Here is a 19,660-nt window from a genome sequence, read left to right on the forward strand (position 1 = left end):
AAAAGACAAGGGCTAGTAGAAATATTTGGGTAACAGAAGAGATATTGAATTTAACTATCGGAAAGAGAAAATATAAAAATGTGTTAAATGAAACAGGCAAAATGGAATAGAAACGTCTCAAAAATGAGATCGACAGGAAGTGCTAAAGGACTAAGCAGGGATGGCTAGAGGACAAATGTAAGGATGTAGAGGCTTATTTCAGTAGGGGTAAGATAGATACTGCCTACAGGAAAATTAAAGAGACCTTTGGAGAAATGATAACCACTTGCATGAATATCAAGAGCTCATATGAAAACCAGTTCTAAGCAAGGAAGGGAAAGCAGAAAGGTGGAAGGCGTATATAGAGGGTCTATATATCGGCGATGTACTTGTAGGCAATATTACGGAAATGGAAGGGGACGTAGATGAAGATGAAATGGGAGATATGATACTGCGTGAAGGATTTTACAGATCACTGAATGACATAGGTAGAAACAAGGCCCCCTGGGTAAACAACATTCCATTGGAACTACTGACAGCCTTGGGAGAGCCAGTCCTGACAAAACTGTACCATCTGGTGAATAAAATGTATGATACAGCTGCAATAGCCCCAGACTTAAAGAAGAATATAGTGATTCCAATCCCAAAGATAGCAAGTGTTGACAGGTGTGAAAATTACCTAACAATCAGTTTAATGAGTCACGGCTGCAAAATACTAACACGAATTCTTTAAAGGCATGCAAAAACTGTTGCAAGCCGACCTCGGGGAAGGTTTGAATTCCGTAGAAATGTTGGAGCACGTGAGGCAATACTGACCCTACGACTTATCTTAGAAGAAAGATTAAGGGAAGGCAAACTTACGTTTCTGGCATTTGTACACTTAAAGAAAGGTTTTGACAGTGTTCACTGGAATATTCTCTTTCAAATTCTGAAGGTGGCAGGGGTCAAATACATGGAGCGAATGGCTATATGCAATTTGTACAGAAACCAGATGGCAGTTATAAGAGTCGAGGGGCGTGAAAGGGAAGAGTGGTTAGGAAGGGAGTGAGACAGGGTTGTAGTGTATCCCCGATGTTATTAAATCTGTATATTGAGCAAGCAATAAAGGAAACAAAAGAAAAATGCGAAGTAGGAATTAAAATCCATGGAGAAGAAATAAAAACCTTGAGGTTTGCCGATGACATTGTAATTTTGTCAGAGACAAAAAAGGACCTGAAAGAGCAGTTGAACGGAATGGACAGTATCTTGAAAGGAGGATATAAGATGAACATCAACAACAGCTAAACGAGGATAATGGAGTGTAGTCGAATTAAATCAGGTGATGCTCAGGGAATTAGGTTAGGAAATTAGACACTTAAAGTAGTAAAGGAGTTTTGATGTTTGGGGAGCAAAATAACTGGTGATGTTGGAATTAGAGAGGATATGAAATGTAGACTGTCTATGGTAAGGAAAGCGTTTCTGAAGAAGACAAATTTGTTAACATTGACTATAGATTCAAAGTATTTGTATGGATTGTAGCCATGTGTGAAAGTGGAACATGGGCGATAAGTAGTTTAGACAAGGGCAGAGTATGAGCTTTCGCTATGTGGTGCTACAGAGGAATGCTGGAGCTTGGATGGGTAGATCACGTAACTAATGAGGAGGTACTGAACAGAACTGGGGAAAAGGGGAATTTGTGGCACAACTTGAGTAGAAGAAGGGATCGATTGTGTAGGACACGTTCTGAGGCATCAAGGGATCACCAATTTAGTACTGGAGAGAAGCATGGAGTGTAAAAATCGTAGAGGTAGACCAAGAGATGAATACACTAAGCAGATTCAAAAGGATGTAGGTTGCAGAAGTTACTTGGAGATGAAGAAGCTTGCAAAGGATAGAACAGCTTGGAGAGCTGCATCAAACCAGTCTCTGGACTGAAGACCACAATAACAGCAACAACAACAGTCAAACGCCTACGTGCGCTGTGCCTCAGATATTGTCACAGCTGGGCAGCTTCCAAATGCGTTTTCGGTAAAAGAAAGAAGTGAACTTGCGAGGACTGTACGCCATACTGTATCGCTTGATGTTGACAAACCTGCGTGGCAAGTGGAGAGATTATTTTCCAGTTTTAAGGCGAGCAACTTTTGGTGATCGAAGTCAGGGCGATAGACCATTTTACTTGGAAGTTACTGTAGAGATCGCCTATGAACTACTTATACTGCTCTTTCCAATAGAGACGTTATTATTAGCAATATTTTAGCTACATTTTGTGCATGTGACCTCTTGCTGAATATCTCAATCAGTTAAAGCTCGCCGGCCGGAATGGCCGAGCAGTTCTACACGCTACAGTCGGGAACCGTGCTGCTGCTACGGTCGCAGGTTCGAGTCCTACCTTGGGCATGGATGTGTGTGATGTCCTTAGGTTAGTTAGGTTTAAATAGTTCCAACTTCTAGGGGACTGATGACCTCAGATCTTAAGTCCCATAGTGCTTGTAACACCATAGCTCTAATGCTATACTGACTTATTTTTTTTTTCATTTAATATTACATCGGTAAGCTCCTGTAAATGTCTTTGATCGAATAGATAACATAAAATTGTGTACTCTTTTCTTTGTCAAACCTTTGATGTCGTGATTTGATTCTATGCAAAGTAGTGTATGTGTACTGTAAATGCTTTGTCCCATTTGGAGGGAACAAAACTTACTGTATATGATTCTAATTTTGTGTGAATAATTTTTTGTACAGATGTCAATATGTGTAAATGTTTTGTTTTATTTAATGCATTTGGTTGCTGTTATGTAAACTGCTGATCCTCACTTAGGGCTCTTAGTTAATTTGTATGTAAAAGGTGTAGTGGTTCCCCTCGGGAACGGAACTGTGTAGCGCGCGCAAATTGTGGTTGGCATAGGTGGAAAAGGTGGAAAAGGTCGGGCACGAGCCAGCAGTCGGAGACGAGCTACCAGTCGGGAACGACGCAGCAGCCGGAGATGAGCTTCGAGTCCGTGCTCTGCCTCGTAAAAGACGCATATGGTGCTGGTTCCGAGAGAGGCTTTTCCTGCTACTTTCCAAGGCCTCCGATGGACGGATAAATAGCTGGAACTATTCTGGAATTTGTATGAATCATCCCCACGAAGAAATGATAAGAGTCCGGCAATTCTACCTGCAATTCCACCTAACAACATGCAGTTGCCACCACATTGCGCAATCATTACATCGGAATACTATAATGATGTACAGTGAAGGATCAGCTTAATGGATGTGCTAATGTACTGAAATATAAGGTAATTCATATCTGAAAATATGTACCTACCTTGATTTTTCTCCTCATCATAACACCTCTCAGGTTCCTCTCCGTTTGAGCTAAAGTGATATCCGAGTGTCCTTACTGAAAGTACATTGAAACCCAGTTTTCTAGTTGATGCTCTTTGAACATAGTAAAGAGAAAGTTAAAGTTAATGATGCTTGCTGAAATAATTTTCCTAGTAAAACTGCTTATTAGAGTGTTATTGCCAACTTCAAATTAAAATTTCTCAAGACAGTGGCTTATAGAGTTTCGCTTAGTAAATAATCACACTACTGCTGTTGTTAATATCAGAAAGTGGGTCAGTGTCTTACATTAAAGTTAATTTTATGTTTCACGGTAGTAAAAGTAGAAAACTGCATAGTAGGAAATTATATGTTCATGATCACTAAGTGTTTATCTCTCTTGTGTGCATATTAACAGTATAAAGACCACTCAGTTTGTGTAAACCCTGAAGGTGATAGTGTTTTTCTGTACATGTTATAATTTTGCAAATAGTTTTTGTGCTGCTTCAGTTGTTAGCTTCAATCTTAAAACATATGTGTGTCAGAGTTCATTGCACTCACGTGTGGCTAAGTCTAGGTTGTGTTTGTCCGTTGTAGTTACTTATACCTACTTTCATAAACGAGAACGTTAATCTTTCTCTTGCCTAATTAGGCTGGCGACCGTTTCCCTTATTCTATAAACAGTATAGCTAGGCAAAATTTTGTTTGTCACTATTCCAATATTAACGTAATTGTGACTTTCATTTCCGATAAGCCACCTCCGTTAGGAACAACACGGTCAACATAACAAAATTCCTCTCAGAGGGTAACACTGCTCTGTTGCTTTGTGCCATAGTTGCTTTTACAAAGTAGTTTTATGTTACAACCTGTTTCTAGCATTGAGGTTATGGTACAGTAGTAGCAGACAGGAGTGTTATATGCTCAGAGCCATTTGAACCCTCGTAGTATGACCTGTAATAGCGCGTCTGCGGGCCCGGCAAACCAGTCCTCCATGCCACGCCAAATTGAGCTACACTCGCTGGGAAACGTCTTAGAGCCAAAGATAAGAACATGCCGATACAGAAACAGTAGGACAGGACGCCACAGCTCAGATCCCACAAATCAAAACGAAGAAAAATATGGTTACCACACGTTTGCAAACAGTTCACAGCGAGGTACTGTACAAAAGCACACTGTATGTACCCTGCTGTCAATCGAAAGTAATTGTTCCACATATAATCTCAGCGCATAGAAAACGTCCTCCTGCTGGTACACGAATTACGATCGGCAGAACCGCATGAAAGACATTCCGATACAGTCACCCATAGAACTCTGATAAAGCAACTCTATATTTGGCACGTCCAATGTGTCGACCTTTGGATTCTATACCCACATGGATTCACCAGATCATGGTCTGGCACACTGATTAAACGAGCAAAAAATAAAGTCACGCTCTTAAATGGCAGTTTGGTAAAATCGCGTCTGCCTTATCCCATGATGTTGTCCATTAGATTGTATACATGCCCGATTTCCTTGGATCGTAGTCAAACAGACTTGCGGTCTTCTATGACACTTTGATAAATCATCTCTCCATTTGGTACATCCTGTGGTGTCATCGCCAGACACCACACTTGCTAGGTGGTAGCCTTTAAATCGGCCGCGGTCCGTTAGTATACGTCGGACCCGCGTGTCGCCACTATCAGTGTTTGCAGATCGAGCGCCGCCACACGGCAGGTCTAGAGAGACGTCCTAGCACTCGCCCCAGTTGTACAGCCGACTTTGCTAGAGATGGTTCACTGACAAATTACGCTCTCATTTGCCGAGACGATAGTTAGCATAGCCTTCAGCTACGTCATTTGCTACGACCTAGCAAGGCGCCATTATCATTTGCTATTTATCTTGTGATGCCTGTACCGTCAGACCGATGTTCACCAATTATGAATTAAAGTTAAGTATTCCAGCAGCAACGTACCTTATTGGCTATATTAATTACATTGTCCTGTTCCAGACCTCACGCCAGCCTGCGTGAGCTTAAACGCGTGCTTTTCGGCTACCAATCATAGTGGCTTGGCTGTCTTGCCAAGTCACAACACATCCAATGGTGTCCAAAATATGAGCCTCTTCTACACTAAAAACTAAACTCCTTAGCACACAGTAGTCACGGGATGCTTATACGGAGGGGCATGTGATCGTCGCAGCGCTCCCCCATCCGTACGTCAGTTTACGAGACCAGAGCTGCTGCTTTTCAATCAAGTAGCTCTTTAGTTTGCCTCACAAGGGCTAAATGCACCCCGCTTACCAACAGCGGTTGGGATACTGGATGGTCATCCATCCATGTGCTAGCCCAGCGCGACAGCGCTTAACGTCACTGATGTCACGGGAACCAGTGCTACCACTGCGGCAGGGTCGTTGGCTCCCCTCTTATACACTGGTTGACAAAACAGTGAAGGACCCAGAAGAGGAGGAACAAACAAAATGGAACTTCATGATATGAGAGACTGTGCAACGTGATTGGTCTCTGGGCTGGGTGCGTGCTTTAGCTCTGTTGGGAAAGTTGTCATAAAGCCGCTCTCCTGCGTTAATCCCGCCTGTTGGACTTGATAATCCTGTGTACTGGTACGGGGATGGGATCGACATCCATGTTTTATCAGAGACAGATGAGGGGAGTTTGCTGGCCACGGGAATGCCTCAGCATCACGCGGGCAATCCACAGAGACAACACCTGTCATATTTGAACGAGTGTTGTCCCATTGGAAAACGGCACTACAATACTGTCAGGTGAGGGGTAACACATGAGGACGCAGAATGATCCTGACGTACCGTTGTGTCGTCAGGGTTCTGTCGTTTGCTACCAGCTGTGACCTGAAGTCATTCACAATGGCTCCCTCCAAACTATAACACCAGGAGTACCAGCGCTGTGCGTCTCGAGAACATCGGAAGAATGGGACGTCTAGTCAGGTCGCCGCCATTCTCACCGACGTTGGCTTTCCAGAGCAGTTCAGAACCACGATTCGTCACTAAACACAACAGCATTCATCAGCAGTCCATTCTACCCGGTCATGATAACACACCAAACAGCTGTTTGGGTTTCTGCCTTGAACTACACAAATTTATAAGGAACTGTATCAATGGTTGTAGATATTAACTGTATTCTGTTAATTAATGTGCTTTTTTTAAATCACTGTTCTCTTTGTTAAGCATAGTATTGTTCAGATGTATGTTATGTGTGAAATTTACGTGAAGTTTTGCTCTGTCTGTTTGAATATACAGGGTTATTACAAATGATTGAAGCGCTTTCACAGCTCTACAATAACTTTATTATTTGAGATATTTTCACAATGCTTTGCACACACATACAAAAACTCAAAAAGTTGTTTTAGGCACTCACAAATGTTCGATATGTGCCCCTTTAGTGATTCGGCAGACATCAAGCCGATAATCAAGTTCCTCCCACACTCGGCGTAGCATGTCCCCATCAATGAGTTCGAAAGCATCGTTGATGCGAGCTCGCAGCTCTGGCACGTTTCTTGGTAGAGGAGGTTTAAACACTGAATCTTTCGCATAACCCCACAGAAAGAAATCGCATGGGGTTAAGTCGGGAGAGCGTGGAGGCCATGACATGAATTGCTGATCATGATCTCCACCACGACCGATCCATCGGTTTTCCAATCTCCTGTTTAAGAAATGCCGAACATCATGATGGAAGTGCAGTGGGCCCGCATCTCGTGGTCGTGTGGTAGCGTTCTCGCTTCCGACGCCCGGGTTCCCGGGTTCGATTCCCGGCGGGGTCAGGGATTTTCTCTGCCTCGTGATGGCTGGGTGTTGTGTGCTGTCCTTAGGTTAGTTAGGTTTAAGTAGTTCTAAGTTCTAGGGGACTGATGACCATAGCAGTTGAGTCCCATAGTGCTCAGAGCCATTTGAACCATTTTGAAGTGCAGTGGAGCACCATCCTGTTGAAAGATGAAGTCGGCGCTATCGGTCTCCAGTTGTGGCATGAGCCAATTTTCCAGCATGTCCAGATACACGTGTCCTGTAACGTTTTTTTTCGCAGAAGAAAAAGGGGCCGTAAACTTTAAACCGTGAGATTGCACAAAACACGTTAACTTTTGGTGAATTGCGAATTTGCTGCACGAATGCGTGAGGATTCCCTACCGCCCAGATTCGCACATTGTGTCTGTTCACTTCACCAATAAGAAAAAATGTTGCTTCATCACTGAAAACAAGTTTCGCACTGAACGCATCCTCTTCCATGAGCTGTTGCAACCGCGCCGAAAATTCAAAGCGTTTGACTTTGTCATCGGGTTTCAGGGCTTGTAGGAATTTGAAGCGGTAAGGCTTCTGCTTTAGCCTTTTCCGTAAGATTTTCGAAACCGTCGGCTGTGGTACGTTTAGCTCCCTGCTTGCTTTATTCGTCGACTTCCGCGGGCTACGCGTGAAACTTGCCCGCACGCGTTCAACCGTTTCTTCGCTCACTGCAGGCCGACCCGTTGATTTCCCCTTACAGAGGCATCCAGAAGCTTTAAACTGCGCATACCATCGCCGAATGGAGTTAGCAGTTGGTGGATCTTTGTTGAACTTCGTCCAGAAGTGTCGTTGCACTGTAATGACTGACTGATGTGGGTGCATTTCAAGCACGACATACGCTTTCTCGGCTCCTGTCGCCATTTTGTCTCACTGCGCTCTCGAGCGCTCTGGCTGCAGAAACCTGAAGTGCGGCTTCAGCCGAACAAAACTTGATGAGTTTTTCTACGTATCTGTAGTGTGTCGTGACCATATGTCAATGAATGGAGCTACAGTGCATTTATGAAATCGCTTCAATCATTTGTAATAGCCCCGTATATACTTCATTCTAAATCATTGCCATGCAATGTCATTTCATAGAAATAGTTAATTTCCACATCCCACACTGTATCATTATCCATTACCACCATATCATATGGTATGCAACAGTTTGAATACAGTTTTGAATTTTTTTTTAGAAACAGAAACCTAGCTCAGCCGCTGCCTGCTTGCTATGTACTGTTGTGCTTTCGAGAAACCTGCAACAATATTTTGAAGACGCAAGGTAAGTGTAAATTTTGATTACGTCCAGATAACTGTTTTACTTCAGTTGCGCCTTTAATATAAAGACAAGTCATATTGAAGCCAGTTACAGTTCAATTCACATTAGGTTATGTTTAAAAATGGCTCTGAGCACTATGGGACTTAACATCTGAGGTCATCAGTCCCCTAGAACTTAGAACTACCTAAACCTAACTAACCTGAGGACATCACACACATCCGTGCCTGAGACAGCATTCGAACCTGCCACCGTAGCAGTCGGGCAATTCCGGACCGAAGCGCCTAGAACCGCTCGGCCACCGCGGTCGGTCTATGTTTTGTTCATTTGAAGGTTATCATACGAGATAAGTTGGATAACAGTTTGTGGATACACAGTTTTGGTAGTACGTAGACTTTTATACAGTGGGAGATAAAGTTGGGCTAAATTTCATACTCATACAAATATAGTGGGGAGATTACAATCTTCTGTGCGTATGTGGCACAAAAAAGTATACTATTGTACATGCGACATTCATTTCCGCCGTGACTTTTGCAGCAGTCGTCCATTTATTTTTTTTGTCACCATCATATTCAATGATCGTCCATCACGATCACTCGACACACACTGTCGTCCGTCTTGTGACTTGACTTTTTTTTTCCACTTTCCTTGTATGCTGCACAAATCTTCGATCGATGTCTGTTGGAACACAAAACACTTTGGCTACCTTGTTTACTGAAGCACACACATCATATGAGCACCAACAATTTGCCCACGTTACAACTGACTTACTTCCGACGTTATGAACTCACAACTACGCACAACATGACTGTCAGTTGCGACGGGTTGAAGACATTGCACAGATGGCGTCCGTGGTCAAGTAGAACAAAGCAACCTGGAATATCTACATTCGTGTTCAAGCATACATTTCGCGCAATGTTTCACACCTGTATAAGTACTACGCTAAAATTATTTACGTTCAGTTTCAATAGCTAATCCAGTACCGACCGTCGATCCTCTGCGTTTCCCAACAGTTTTCTACCGTCACTGCCTTCTGATAGACTTCTGCACCCTCTGCGAACAGCCGACGCTATCCACTAAAACCTACACTATGTGATCAAAAGTATCCAATCACCTGGCTGAAAATGACTCAAAAGTTCGTAGCGCCTTCCATCGGTAATGCTGGAATTCAATATGGTTGCCCACCCTTAGCCTAGATGACAGCTTCCATTCTTGCAGGATACGTTCAATCAGGTGCTGGAAGGTTTCTTGGGAAATGGCAGTCCATTCTTCACGGAGTGCTGCACTGAGGAGAGGTATGGAAGTCGGTCGGTGAGGCCTGGCATCAAGTTGGCGTTCAAAACATCCCAAAGGTGTTCTATAGGATTCAGGCCAGGACTCTGTGCAGGCCAGTCCGTTACAAGGTTGTTATTGTCGTGTAACCACTCCGCCACAGGCCGTGCATTATGAACAGGTGCTCGATCGTGTTGAAAGATGCAATCGCCATCCCCTAATTGCTCTTCAACAATGGGAAGCAAGAAGGTATTTAAAACTTCAACGTAGGCCTGTACTGTGATAGTGCCACGCAAAACAACAAGGGGTGCAAGCCCCTTCCATAAAAAACACCACCACACCATAACACCACCGCCTCCGAATTTTACTGTTGGCCCTACACACGCTGTCGGATGACGTTCACCGAGCATTCACCATACCCACACACTGCCATCGGATCGCCACATTGTGTACCGTGATTCGTCACTCCACACCATGTTTTTGTTGCCACTGTTCAATCGTCCAATGTTTACGCTCCTTACACCAAGCGAGGCGTCGTTTGGCATTTACCGGCGTGATGTTTGGCTTATGAGCAGCCGCTCATCCATGAATTCCAAGTCTTCTTACCTCCCGCCAAACTGTCATAGTACTTGCAGTGGATCCTAATGCAGTTTGGAACTCCCGTGTGGTGGTCTCGATAGATGTCTGCCTATTATACATTACGACTGTCTTCAACTATCTGCGGTCTCTGTCAATCAGCAGACGAGGTCGGCCTGTACGTTTTTGTGTTATGCGTGTCCGTTCACGTTTCAAATTCACTATGGCGTCGGAAACAGTCGACCTAGGGATGTTTAGGAATGTGGAAATCTCGTGTACAGACGTGACAGAAGTGACACCCAATAACCTGAAGACGTTCGAAGTCCGTGAGTGCTGCGGAGCGTCCAAATGACTACTGAGGTCACTGATACGGAGTACCTGGCAGCAGGTGGCAGCACAATATGAAAAACGTATGTTTTTTAGGGTGTCCGGATACTTTTGACCACTATATATACAGCTGTGGTTCGCAACCTTTTTGAGATGATTACCCCTGAGTGTAGTCATATATTAACTAGTAACCCCCTCCCTCCACCAACATCAACATCTTTACCAACGAACTAAACTTTACAATGGAAAACAATTTTTTTTAAACACTGTCATTTTTTGTGTGTTAAAACGTAAGTGATCTTTGGTTTTTGTAGATGTTTCATTAAACCGCGAACGAACGAGTTGGTGAGGTAACTGGTACAGCTTATTTCTAACTACCTTTTTTCATGGACTGATCGAGCGATTCTCAGTGGATTACCTAGAACTACTTCTCAGAAAGAAAACGTAGCTATTCACTTTGAGGGTAGACACTTATTACAAAACAAGCTTCTTCTGCAGCAGCAGCCCTCTCCATAGTGGCACTTGCTTCACCCACACCCTCCACGCCCTTTAAAAAATCAACTAAATTAAAATATTTGCTCTACGTGTATGCATACTAATTGTAAATTACTTCGCTGCTGGACTCGTTACTTCTGAATTGGCAGAAATTGGCAGACTTCTGGCTGCCATTCCTCTGTGTCTGATCACTGCCCATAATAATAATAATAATATTGGTAATAATAATAACAATATCACTAATACAATTTTGTGAATTTTAACAGCATAAAATAAACGAACCACACCGTTGTATTTGTCAGACCTTCTGACTACGAAACTTCTATGTTTTTAAGGTTTCGGATCGACCTGTCAACGTAATTAGTTTCACCGCAAAGTTTACGACAGTGTTTTTTCTTTCATTCTTACAAGTTAATGTTAAAATCAGTAATATTAATGAAATGGCTGACTATATTGGGTGCGTAATACCCCACTCAATGGAGACCAGAAAAGGTCGAATATCGGGAACAGTTGGTGTGGTCGGAAATTAATATACAGTGTCAGGAGGAAGTGCCACGAACGACATTCTAGAAATCGTGACTTGTGAAGGATGAGTGTGTGGTTGGAGATACATTTGGAGGTCACTTTTGTACATTAGAAAACAATGACCTACTACAAAGTTTAACTGCATTAAATTTCCTACAAAAAGGTTCTATTTGTTTTCTTCTGTAGGACGAAGAAGTTAGTTTGCGCGTAGGGAACGAGAGAAGGTGAAAATCTTGCATGGGGGCTTTGAAGGAAAGACGTAACATAGCGGGTTGCATAAAACGACGTCGGTAGGTGTAACTGAATCATCTTGAATATGATAAAGAGTATCTGCTTCACACTTCCTTTGGGTATTCTTGAAATTACCTTTAAATCTGCGGATTTTATTACGTTAAGGGGGGAACGTATGAGAAAGTACGTGAGTACATACACCGTTGAACGAAAACGTTATGACCACCTGATTAATAGCATGTTTGTCCGTCTTTGGGATGAAATATGTGGTGTCACCGCCAGACACCACACTTGCTAGGTGGTAGCTTTTAAATCGGCCGCGGTCCGCTAGTATACGACGGACCCGCGTGTCGCCACTGTCAGTAATTGCAGACCGAGCGCCACCACACGGCAGGTCTAGAGAGACGTACTAGCACTCGCCCCAGTTGTACAGCCGACGTTGCTAGCCATGGTTCACTGAGAATTACGCTCTCATTTGCTGAGACGATAGTTAGCATAGCCTTCAGCTAAAATTGTTACGACCTAGCAAGGCGCCGTATTCCATTTCTTTTGCGAGTCTATTATTGTATCATCAAGAGAGATGTTCTACAAATGTGGATTAAAGTTAAGTATTCCAGAAGCTACGTACTTTTCTTTATAGCATTCATTACGAATCCTGTTTCAGACCTCACGCCAGACTGCTTGAGTTCAACGCGTGCATTTCGGCCTTCTCTAGCTATACAACAAAATACATCACTGATTCTGCGTATCAAAGATCCGACAGTTTTTTTGGTAACTTTGTAGAGGTATATGGCATTAGTTACCTGCACTGCAGGTCGTGATATCGACACAGACGTGTTCCATAAGATTTACGTCGGGCTGAAACAGGAATCTTTCACTACAAAGTTCCTCAAACTACTGTAGCACGTTTCTGGCTCCGACACATCCACAATTATACTCCTGATGATCGCCGTCGGGGAAGACAGCAAACATGAAGGGATGCAGGTGGTTCACAGCTGTCTGCGTGTCTTCGATTCCTATCATAGGTCCATGCAGGTACAGGAGGATGTCTCCCATAGCATAATACGACCCCCAACAGCCTGTGTCCGTGGCGCGCTGCACATCTCGAGCCGCCGTTCTCCTCGATGACGGCCTTTGTGGAGACGACCATCGACCCAGCGCAGCAAAATTGTGATTCGCTCAAAGAGCCGACAAGTTTCCGTTAATTAAAGGTCGAATCCCTATAGTCCCGTACCCACTGCAATCGTAATTTAAGACGTCGTTGGGTCAACATGTGAACACACAGGGGTGGTCTGCTGCGGAGATCCATGTTCAACAATGTGAACGGCGCGCTCCGAAACGCTTGCTCGTACACCAGCATTGTGCTCACTCGGCAGAGATGCTACAGATCACCATCTGTCATACTTTACAGAGCAGACAAGCTTCGGAACCCCACGTTCTGCGAAGAGTCGTGGACATCCAACCATTTAGAGCTTAGTGGTACTTTCACTGTCCTCCTACCTCTTTCCGTAGATGCTCACGACAGTAGCACGTGAACATTCGACCAGCTTCTCCTTTTCCGAGAATAATCTGCGTAATAATAATCTGCCATTTGTCAGAGTCGCTTATCTCAATGGATTTCCCCATTTGCAGTCCATATCTTCGCTAGGGTGGATTCCCCATCCGAGTCTGCTCTGCTTACACAGTTTTGTTACTGCGACACGTGTTCGTGTCGGCTTAGAGTTTAGCTCGATTTCTAAACTGAAGGAAACACTTCATGGCATTCGCTTCAGAACTGCTACAAATTCGTCGGGTAATAAACCGCGTCGCTCGAACTCTCAACACAACTGGCACTGCTAAGAGTATCCTACGACTTCCACAACGCTGGCAACTGGTTATACACAGTGCTGGTCACTACTCTGAAGGTCAGTAAAACTTTGAAACACGTGTCTTACACTCCTGGAAATGGAAAAAAGAACACATTGACACCGGTGTGTCAGACCCACCATACTTGCTCCGGACACTGCGAGAGGGCTGTACAAGCAATGATCACACGCACGGCACAGCGGACACACCAGGAACCGCGGTGTTGGCCGTCGAATGGCGCTAGCTGCGCAGCATTTGTGCACCGCCGCCGTCAGTGTCAGCCAGTTTGCCGTGGCATACGGAGCTCCATCGCAGTCTTTAACACTGGTAGCATGCCGCGACAGCGTGGACGTGAACCGTCTGTGCAGTTGATGGACTTTGAGCGAGGGCGTATAGTGGGCATGCGGGAGGCCGGGTGGACGTACCGCCGAATTGCTCAACACGTGGGGCGTGAGGTCTCCACAGTACATCGATGTTGTCGCCAGTGGTCGGCGGAAGGTGCACGTGCCCGTCGACCTGGGACCGGACCGCAGCGACGCACGGATGCACGCCAAGACCGTAGGATCCTACGCAGTGCCGTAGGGGACCGTACCGCCACTTCCCAGCAAATTAGGGACACTGTTGCTCCTGGGGTATCGGCGAGGACCATTCGCAGCCGTCTCCATGAAGCTGGGCTACGGTCCCGCACACCGTTAGGCCGTCTTCCGCTCACGCCCCAACATCGTGCAGCCCGCCTCCAGTGGTGTCGCGACAGGCGTGAATGGAGGGACGAATGGAGTCGTGTCGTCTTCAGCGATGAGAGTCGCTTCTGCCTTGGTGCCAATGATGGTCGTATGCGTTTTTGGCGCCGTGCAGGTGAGCGCCACAATCAGGACTGCATACGACCGAGGCACACAGGGCCAACACCCGGCATCATGGTGTGGGGAGCGATCTCCTACACTGGCCGTACACCACTGGTGATCGTCGAGGGGACACTGAATAGTGCACGGTACATCCAAACCGTCATCGAACCCATCGTTCTACCATTCCTAGACCGGCAAGGGAACTTGCTGTTCCAACAGGACAATGCACGTCCGCATGTATCCCGTGCCACCCAACGTGCTCTAGAAGGTGTAAGTCAACTACCCTGGCCAGCAAGATCTCCGGATGTGTCCCCCATTGAGCATGTTTGGGACTGGATGAAGCGTCGTCTCACGCGGTCTGCACGGCCAGCACGAACGCTGGTCCAACTGAGGCGCCAGGTGGAAATGGCATGGCAAGCCGTTCCACAGGACTACATCCAGCATCTCTACGATCGTCTCTATGGGAGAATAGCAGCCTGCATTGCTGCGAAAGGTGGATATACACTGTACTAGTGCCGACATTGTGCATGCTCTGTTGCCTGTGTCTATGTGCCTGTGGTTCTGTCAGTGTGATCATGTGATGTATCTGACCCCAGGAATGTGTCAATAAAGTTTCCCCTTCCTGGGACAATGAATTCACGGTGTTATTATTTCTATTTCCAGGAGTGTATTATGTACGAGCTGTAAATAAACAGTTGCCAATATTGAAGTTCCAACCATCGTATTTACTATCTGTACCAAATGCCACCTTTTATCTGCAATGGTTCAGCAGAAAAATGAAAGTTGCAGGAAATGTAGGAGAAAAAAAAAAGATTTTACTAGCGTTTATGCAGAAACAAGTATCTTAATGTTGGCCTTAACCACTTTCTGATCTTCATGTAGGTCTTTTTTCTGGTCTGATCGTTATGGCGTACCCTTTTGGGAATATCGTTAACTAAAGCTCCAGAATTAGCAACATACACATCATCAGTCTCCTTCAGTATGTTTGCAGTGAAGCAACGTGCACCAAATCCTACTCTCATAAGGGTCCTATTCTTCTAGTGTTACCGTCATTGAACACCAGGCAAGCATCATATGTGGAAATTTTAACAATAGCACATGAGGAAAATGTTTTCTTTGGGCACCTCTTCTAGATGAGGTTATTAAAGTTTTCGTTTCGGTCTTGTATTCTTCCATGTGCTCATTTCTTTAATAAATCGTAAATAATCGCATCGTAACTGAGCTCACAGCCTCAGGAAATAATAAAACATCGCAAACAAGGACAGAGTCGTGTAGAAACGCGGGCGTGGCACAGAGCATTGGTTAAAAAGAGATGGCTTTTACATCATTTGTAGCACGAATTAAACTCTGAAAATTGGAAATAATATTTCTGATATGCTACAGAACTACCTAGCGGCAGCAAAAATTCCACATTGTGTTTTACATACATTCTTTAGAGTGACTTATTTATTTCATTTATATTACTGGTCACGAAATAACTGATGGCTCTGAAAGATGCAAAGATATGATCGGTGAGAACTGTACATGAGGTTGATTGGAAATTTTCTGCAGGTAGATCGTCCACGAAGAGCGTTTCAAGAAAGTCGCCGGTAGGTTGCGCTACGTGGTGTTTGCTCTCGACTGAGCCTTCACACCATGGAGGTAAGAATAGAGGGAGACGCCGTGACGTCACAGCTGTGAAGCTATGTGAAGCCGAGGGTAGCCATCTCAATCCGACCAAAACATTGCTGCTGTAAGCTCGTGTACATAGGCTTGTCGCTCACTTTTGGAAGGATTTTGCGCTATTATGGTGACTTGTGTGGTGTTCGGATGTACGAATCGTTCTGATTGTGATGCGAAATCGAAGGGAATAACATTTCATGTGTAAGTTGTCTCGTTATGTGTGATTTTACAACTTCATTGTGAATGAACGTGTGCTACATCGGTACTTGTACTATAGCGTGTTTTTCTCCTGTATGATTTTAGATTTCCTAAAAATGAAAGTCGGAAAGCTCTGTGGGAGAATGCCGTGAGGAGGAAGAATTGGCGTGCGTCTAAATGGAGCACTATATGTTCTCAGCATTTCCGAGAAGAGAACATAGACCGAACTTCCCTTTCAACAGTAAGGCTCCGAGAAAATGCTGTACCATGTTTTCCCTACACACCCAAAACATTTGCAAAAGGTATATTAATTCAAAGAATTAAATTCTTAGTTTTCAAGTTCACGTTTCAGTATAATACGTACGTATCGTCGATAATCGAAGTGTTGAGTAACTCACTTTGTCTTCATCATGTACCAAATTAAAAGCTAACGCTACATTAACTGGCGTAAAGTATAGGCCTAAACAGGACACTGTGTAGATTTGCCATTCTATGTACCGTATTTCAGTAAATATTGGTGGTAATGAACAGTGTTTCCCAGTAGTGTAACGTAACTGAAATGTCCCAGTACGTATTACAAACAAGATGTATTTATGGGGCTTTGGAGGGAGGGTATAGCTAACTTAGTTTTCAGTTACTATTATTTAGTTTGTGATACACGTTTATTACTGAATTAACAAAATTGTATCGTTTACATTGAAGGCTAGCTATTCGTAATATTACATTAAAAACTATTTTTAATCAGAAGAAACGCGGAATTTCGCCTTCACGAGATTTTATTTTAAACAAAAACTTTGAAACAACCAATCTGATGACGTTACATGCGTATATGGTGCAATTAGCCACTGTAATACACGCAGCGCTATAGCACACTGGCACTGCAGCTGTGTCAACGTGTCTGGGTAGCTGAGGCGCTGCAACAGGCGGCGTGAATAAATCGCCAGAGGCAGCAGGCGGAGCTCCCACCGCTGAGGTGACGTAAGGCCAGCCTCTGTGGCGGGAATGCGTAACGACGCTCGGCTGACGTCCTCTAATCTTCACTGAATCCATCGATACCCGCTTTCCCAACTGCAATTAGCAGTACCGTTGTGTGTAAAGTAGTGCGTATCTCGGTTTCTGGAGAGGAGTTCTTTGTATCCATATATTCAGTTGTTAGCACTCCTTTTTCCTATCTGAAATTTATTGGAGCAATTTTAAGGCACTCTGAAGACGTAATTACGGTAATTTCGAAACGGCTCGACAGCCAGGTATTATTGTATTCCATTAAAACAGAATATTCTGCAGTAACGCCTGAGTTTCTGGTTCGTAATATACATAAAAATTATTATCACACTTTACACAGTAATATCAGTGTAACATATTTCAAAGTAACCTTTGATACATTATTGTCTTCGGTAGTAAGTTGGCGCCAAGTGTGGTGAGTAATTGTGGTTAAGCCGGCCGGGGCGGTTGCTACGGTCGCAGGTTCGAATCCTGCCTCGGGCATGGATGTGTGTGACGTCCTTAGGTTAGTTAGGTTTAAGTAGTTCTAAGTTCTAGGGGACTGATGACCTCAGAAGTTAAGTCCCATAGTGCTCAGAGACATTTGATTTTTGGATTGTGGTTAAGGCGGTGACTGTGTTGTCAATGTCATGAACTTGTGACGAACAGTTTATGCTATCTGTTTCAAGATTTTGCCAAGTTATATGCAAATATTTGCGAGATTTATGGATTTGACAGTGTGAAATTTCAAGAAAACTGCTTCAGTCATTTTGTAGTAAGTTCAGATCTCGTTTTTTGGGATATTTAAACGGAATTTAGCTATCCATGGACACTGGTGCCGCTATAAGATAGGTTGAAATGATCTTCCCGTTCTCTACATCCAGTACTGTTATGATCATTTCACATCAGTAAATGTGGCATACACATAATACGCAGTGGTAATAATTCCGATGTACAACACATTTTGAGGTAGCTCAACAGTAATAGTGGCGTTAGAAGTGCCCAAACGCTGGCGTCTCCAAAAGAATTATAGAGGAGGACTTCTGTACGAATGGTCAGCGATCGTCGGAAATGATTCCTAAGTTGCAGACTGGGACGATTTACTGTGAGGGATGTGAGGCTCATGGTGCTTTTAGAGTGGAAGAAAAATCTGTTAACGACAGATACGTTGGGGTTGGAGAAACTAATAGGGGTAGTGATAGTGTGAACATGTTCGTCTAGAGAACAGAACATAATGGAGACGCAGCTCTGGACGAGTACGGACCTGATATGACAGTAGTGATCAGACTAAAAGAAGTCAAGTGTTGAAACATTCATTCTGAATAAGACTAATGTGATTGGGTGGAGAATACCGTAATGCGGTTTAGGTCTAGCCACTCCGTTCGCCTGATATCTTCTGTTTCAAGGTACTCCTCCACGATGGCAGCTCGGTGGGGCCGTGCGTTATCATCCATCAGGAGGAAGGTGGGACCCACCGCATCCCTGAAAGGGCGGACATACTAGTGCAAAATGACGTCCCGATACACATGACCTGTTACAGTTCCTCTGTCAAAGAAATGCAGGGGTGTTGCGCACACCAGTCATAATCCCACCCCACACCATCAAACCACGACCTCCATACAGGTACTTTCAAGGACATTAAGGGGTTGGTATCTGGTTCCTTCTTCACGCCAGATGAAAACATGGCGAGAATCACTGTTCAGACTCGTCCGTGAAAATAACCTGGGACCACTGTTCCAATGACCATGTACTGTGTTCTTGACATCAGGCTTTACAGGCTCTCCTGTGACCAGGGGTCAGTGTAATGCACCTTGCAGGTCTTCGGGCGAATAAACCATGCCTGTTCAGTCGACTGTAGACTATGTGTCTGGAGACAACTGTTCCTGTGGCTGCGGTAAGGTCCCGAGCGAGGCTACCTGCAGTACTCCGTGGCCGTCTGCGGGCACTGATGGTGAGATATCGGTCTTCTTGTGGTGTTGTACGCTGTGAACGTCCCGTACTGTAGCGCCTGGACACGTTTTCTGTCTGCTGGAATCGTTGCCATAATCTTGAGATCACACTTTGTGGCACACGGAGGGCCCGTGCTAAGACCTGCTGTGTTTGACCAGCCTCCAGTCGCCCTACTATTCTACCCCTCATAACGTCATCAATATGTATTCTCTGAGGCATTTCCAACACACAGTCGCTATTAGCGCGTCTGAAAACATCTGCACACTTCCTAGCTACACCGTACTCTGACATGTGCCAACACACCTTTGCGTATGTGGACTGCTGCCGGCGCCACCGTGCGACGACCGTAGGTCAAATGCACCGCATGGTCATACCCCGAGGTGATTTAAACCCGAAAACCGCCCACCGGAGCGTTATTTCACCATGTAACAGCATTATCCTTAACTTATGAGCATTA

This window comes from Schistocerca cancellata, chromosome 10, assembly GCF_023864275.1.
Source record: "Schistocerca cancellata isolate TAMUIC-IGC-003103 chromosome 10, iqSchCanc2.1, whole genome shotgun sequence".
In the NCBI taxonomy this organism is placed as follows: domain Eukaryota; kingdom Metazoa; phylum Arthropoda; class Insecta; order Orthoptera; family Acrididae; genus Schistocerca; species Schistocerca cancellata.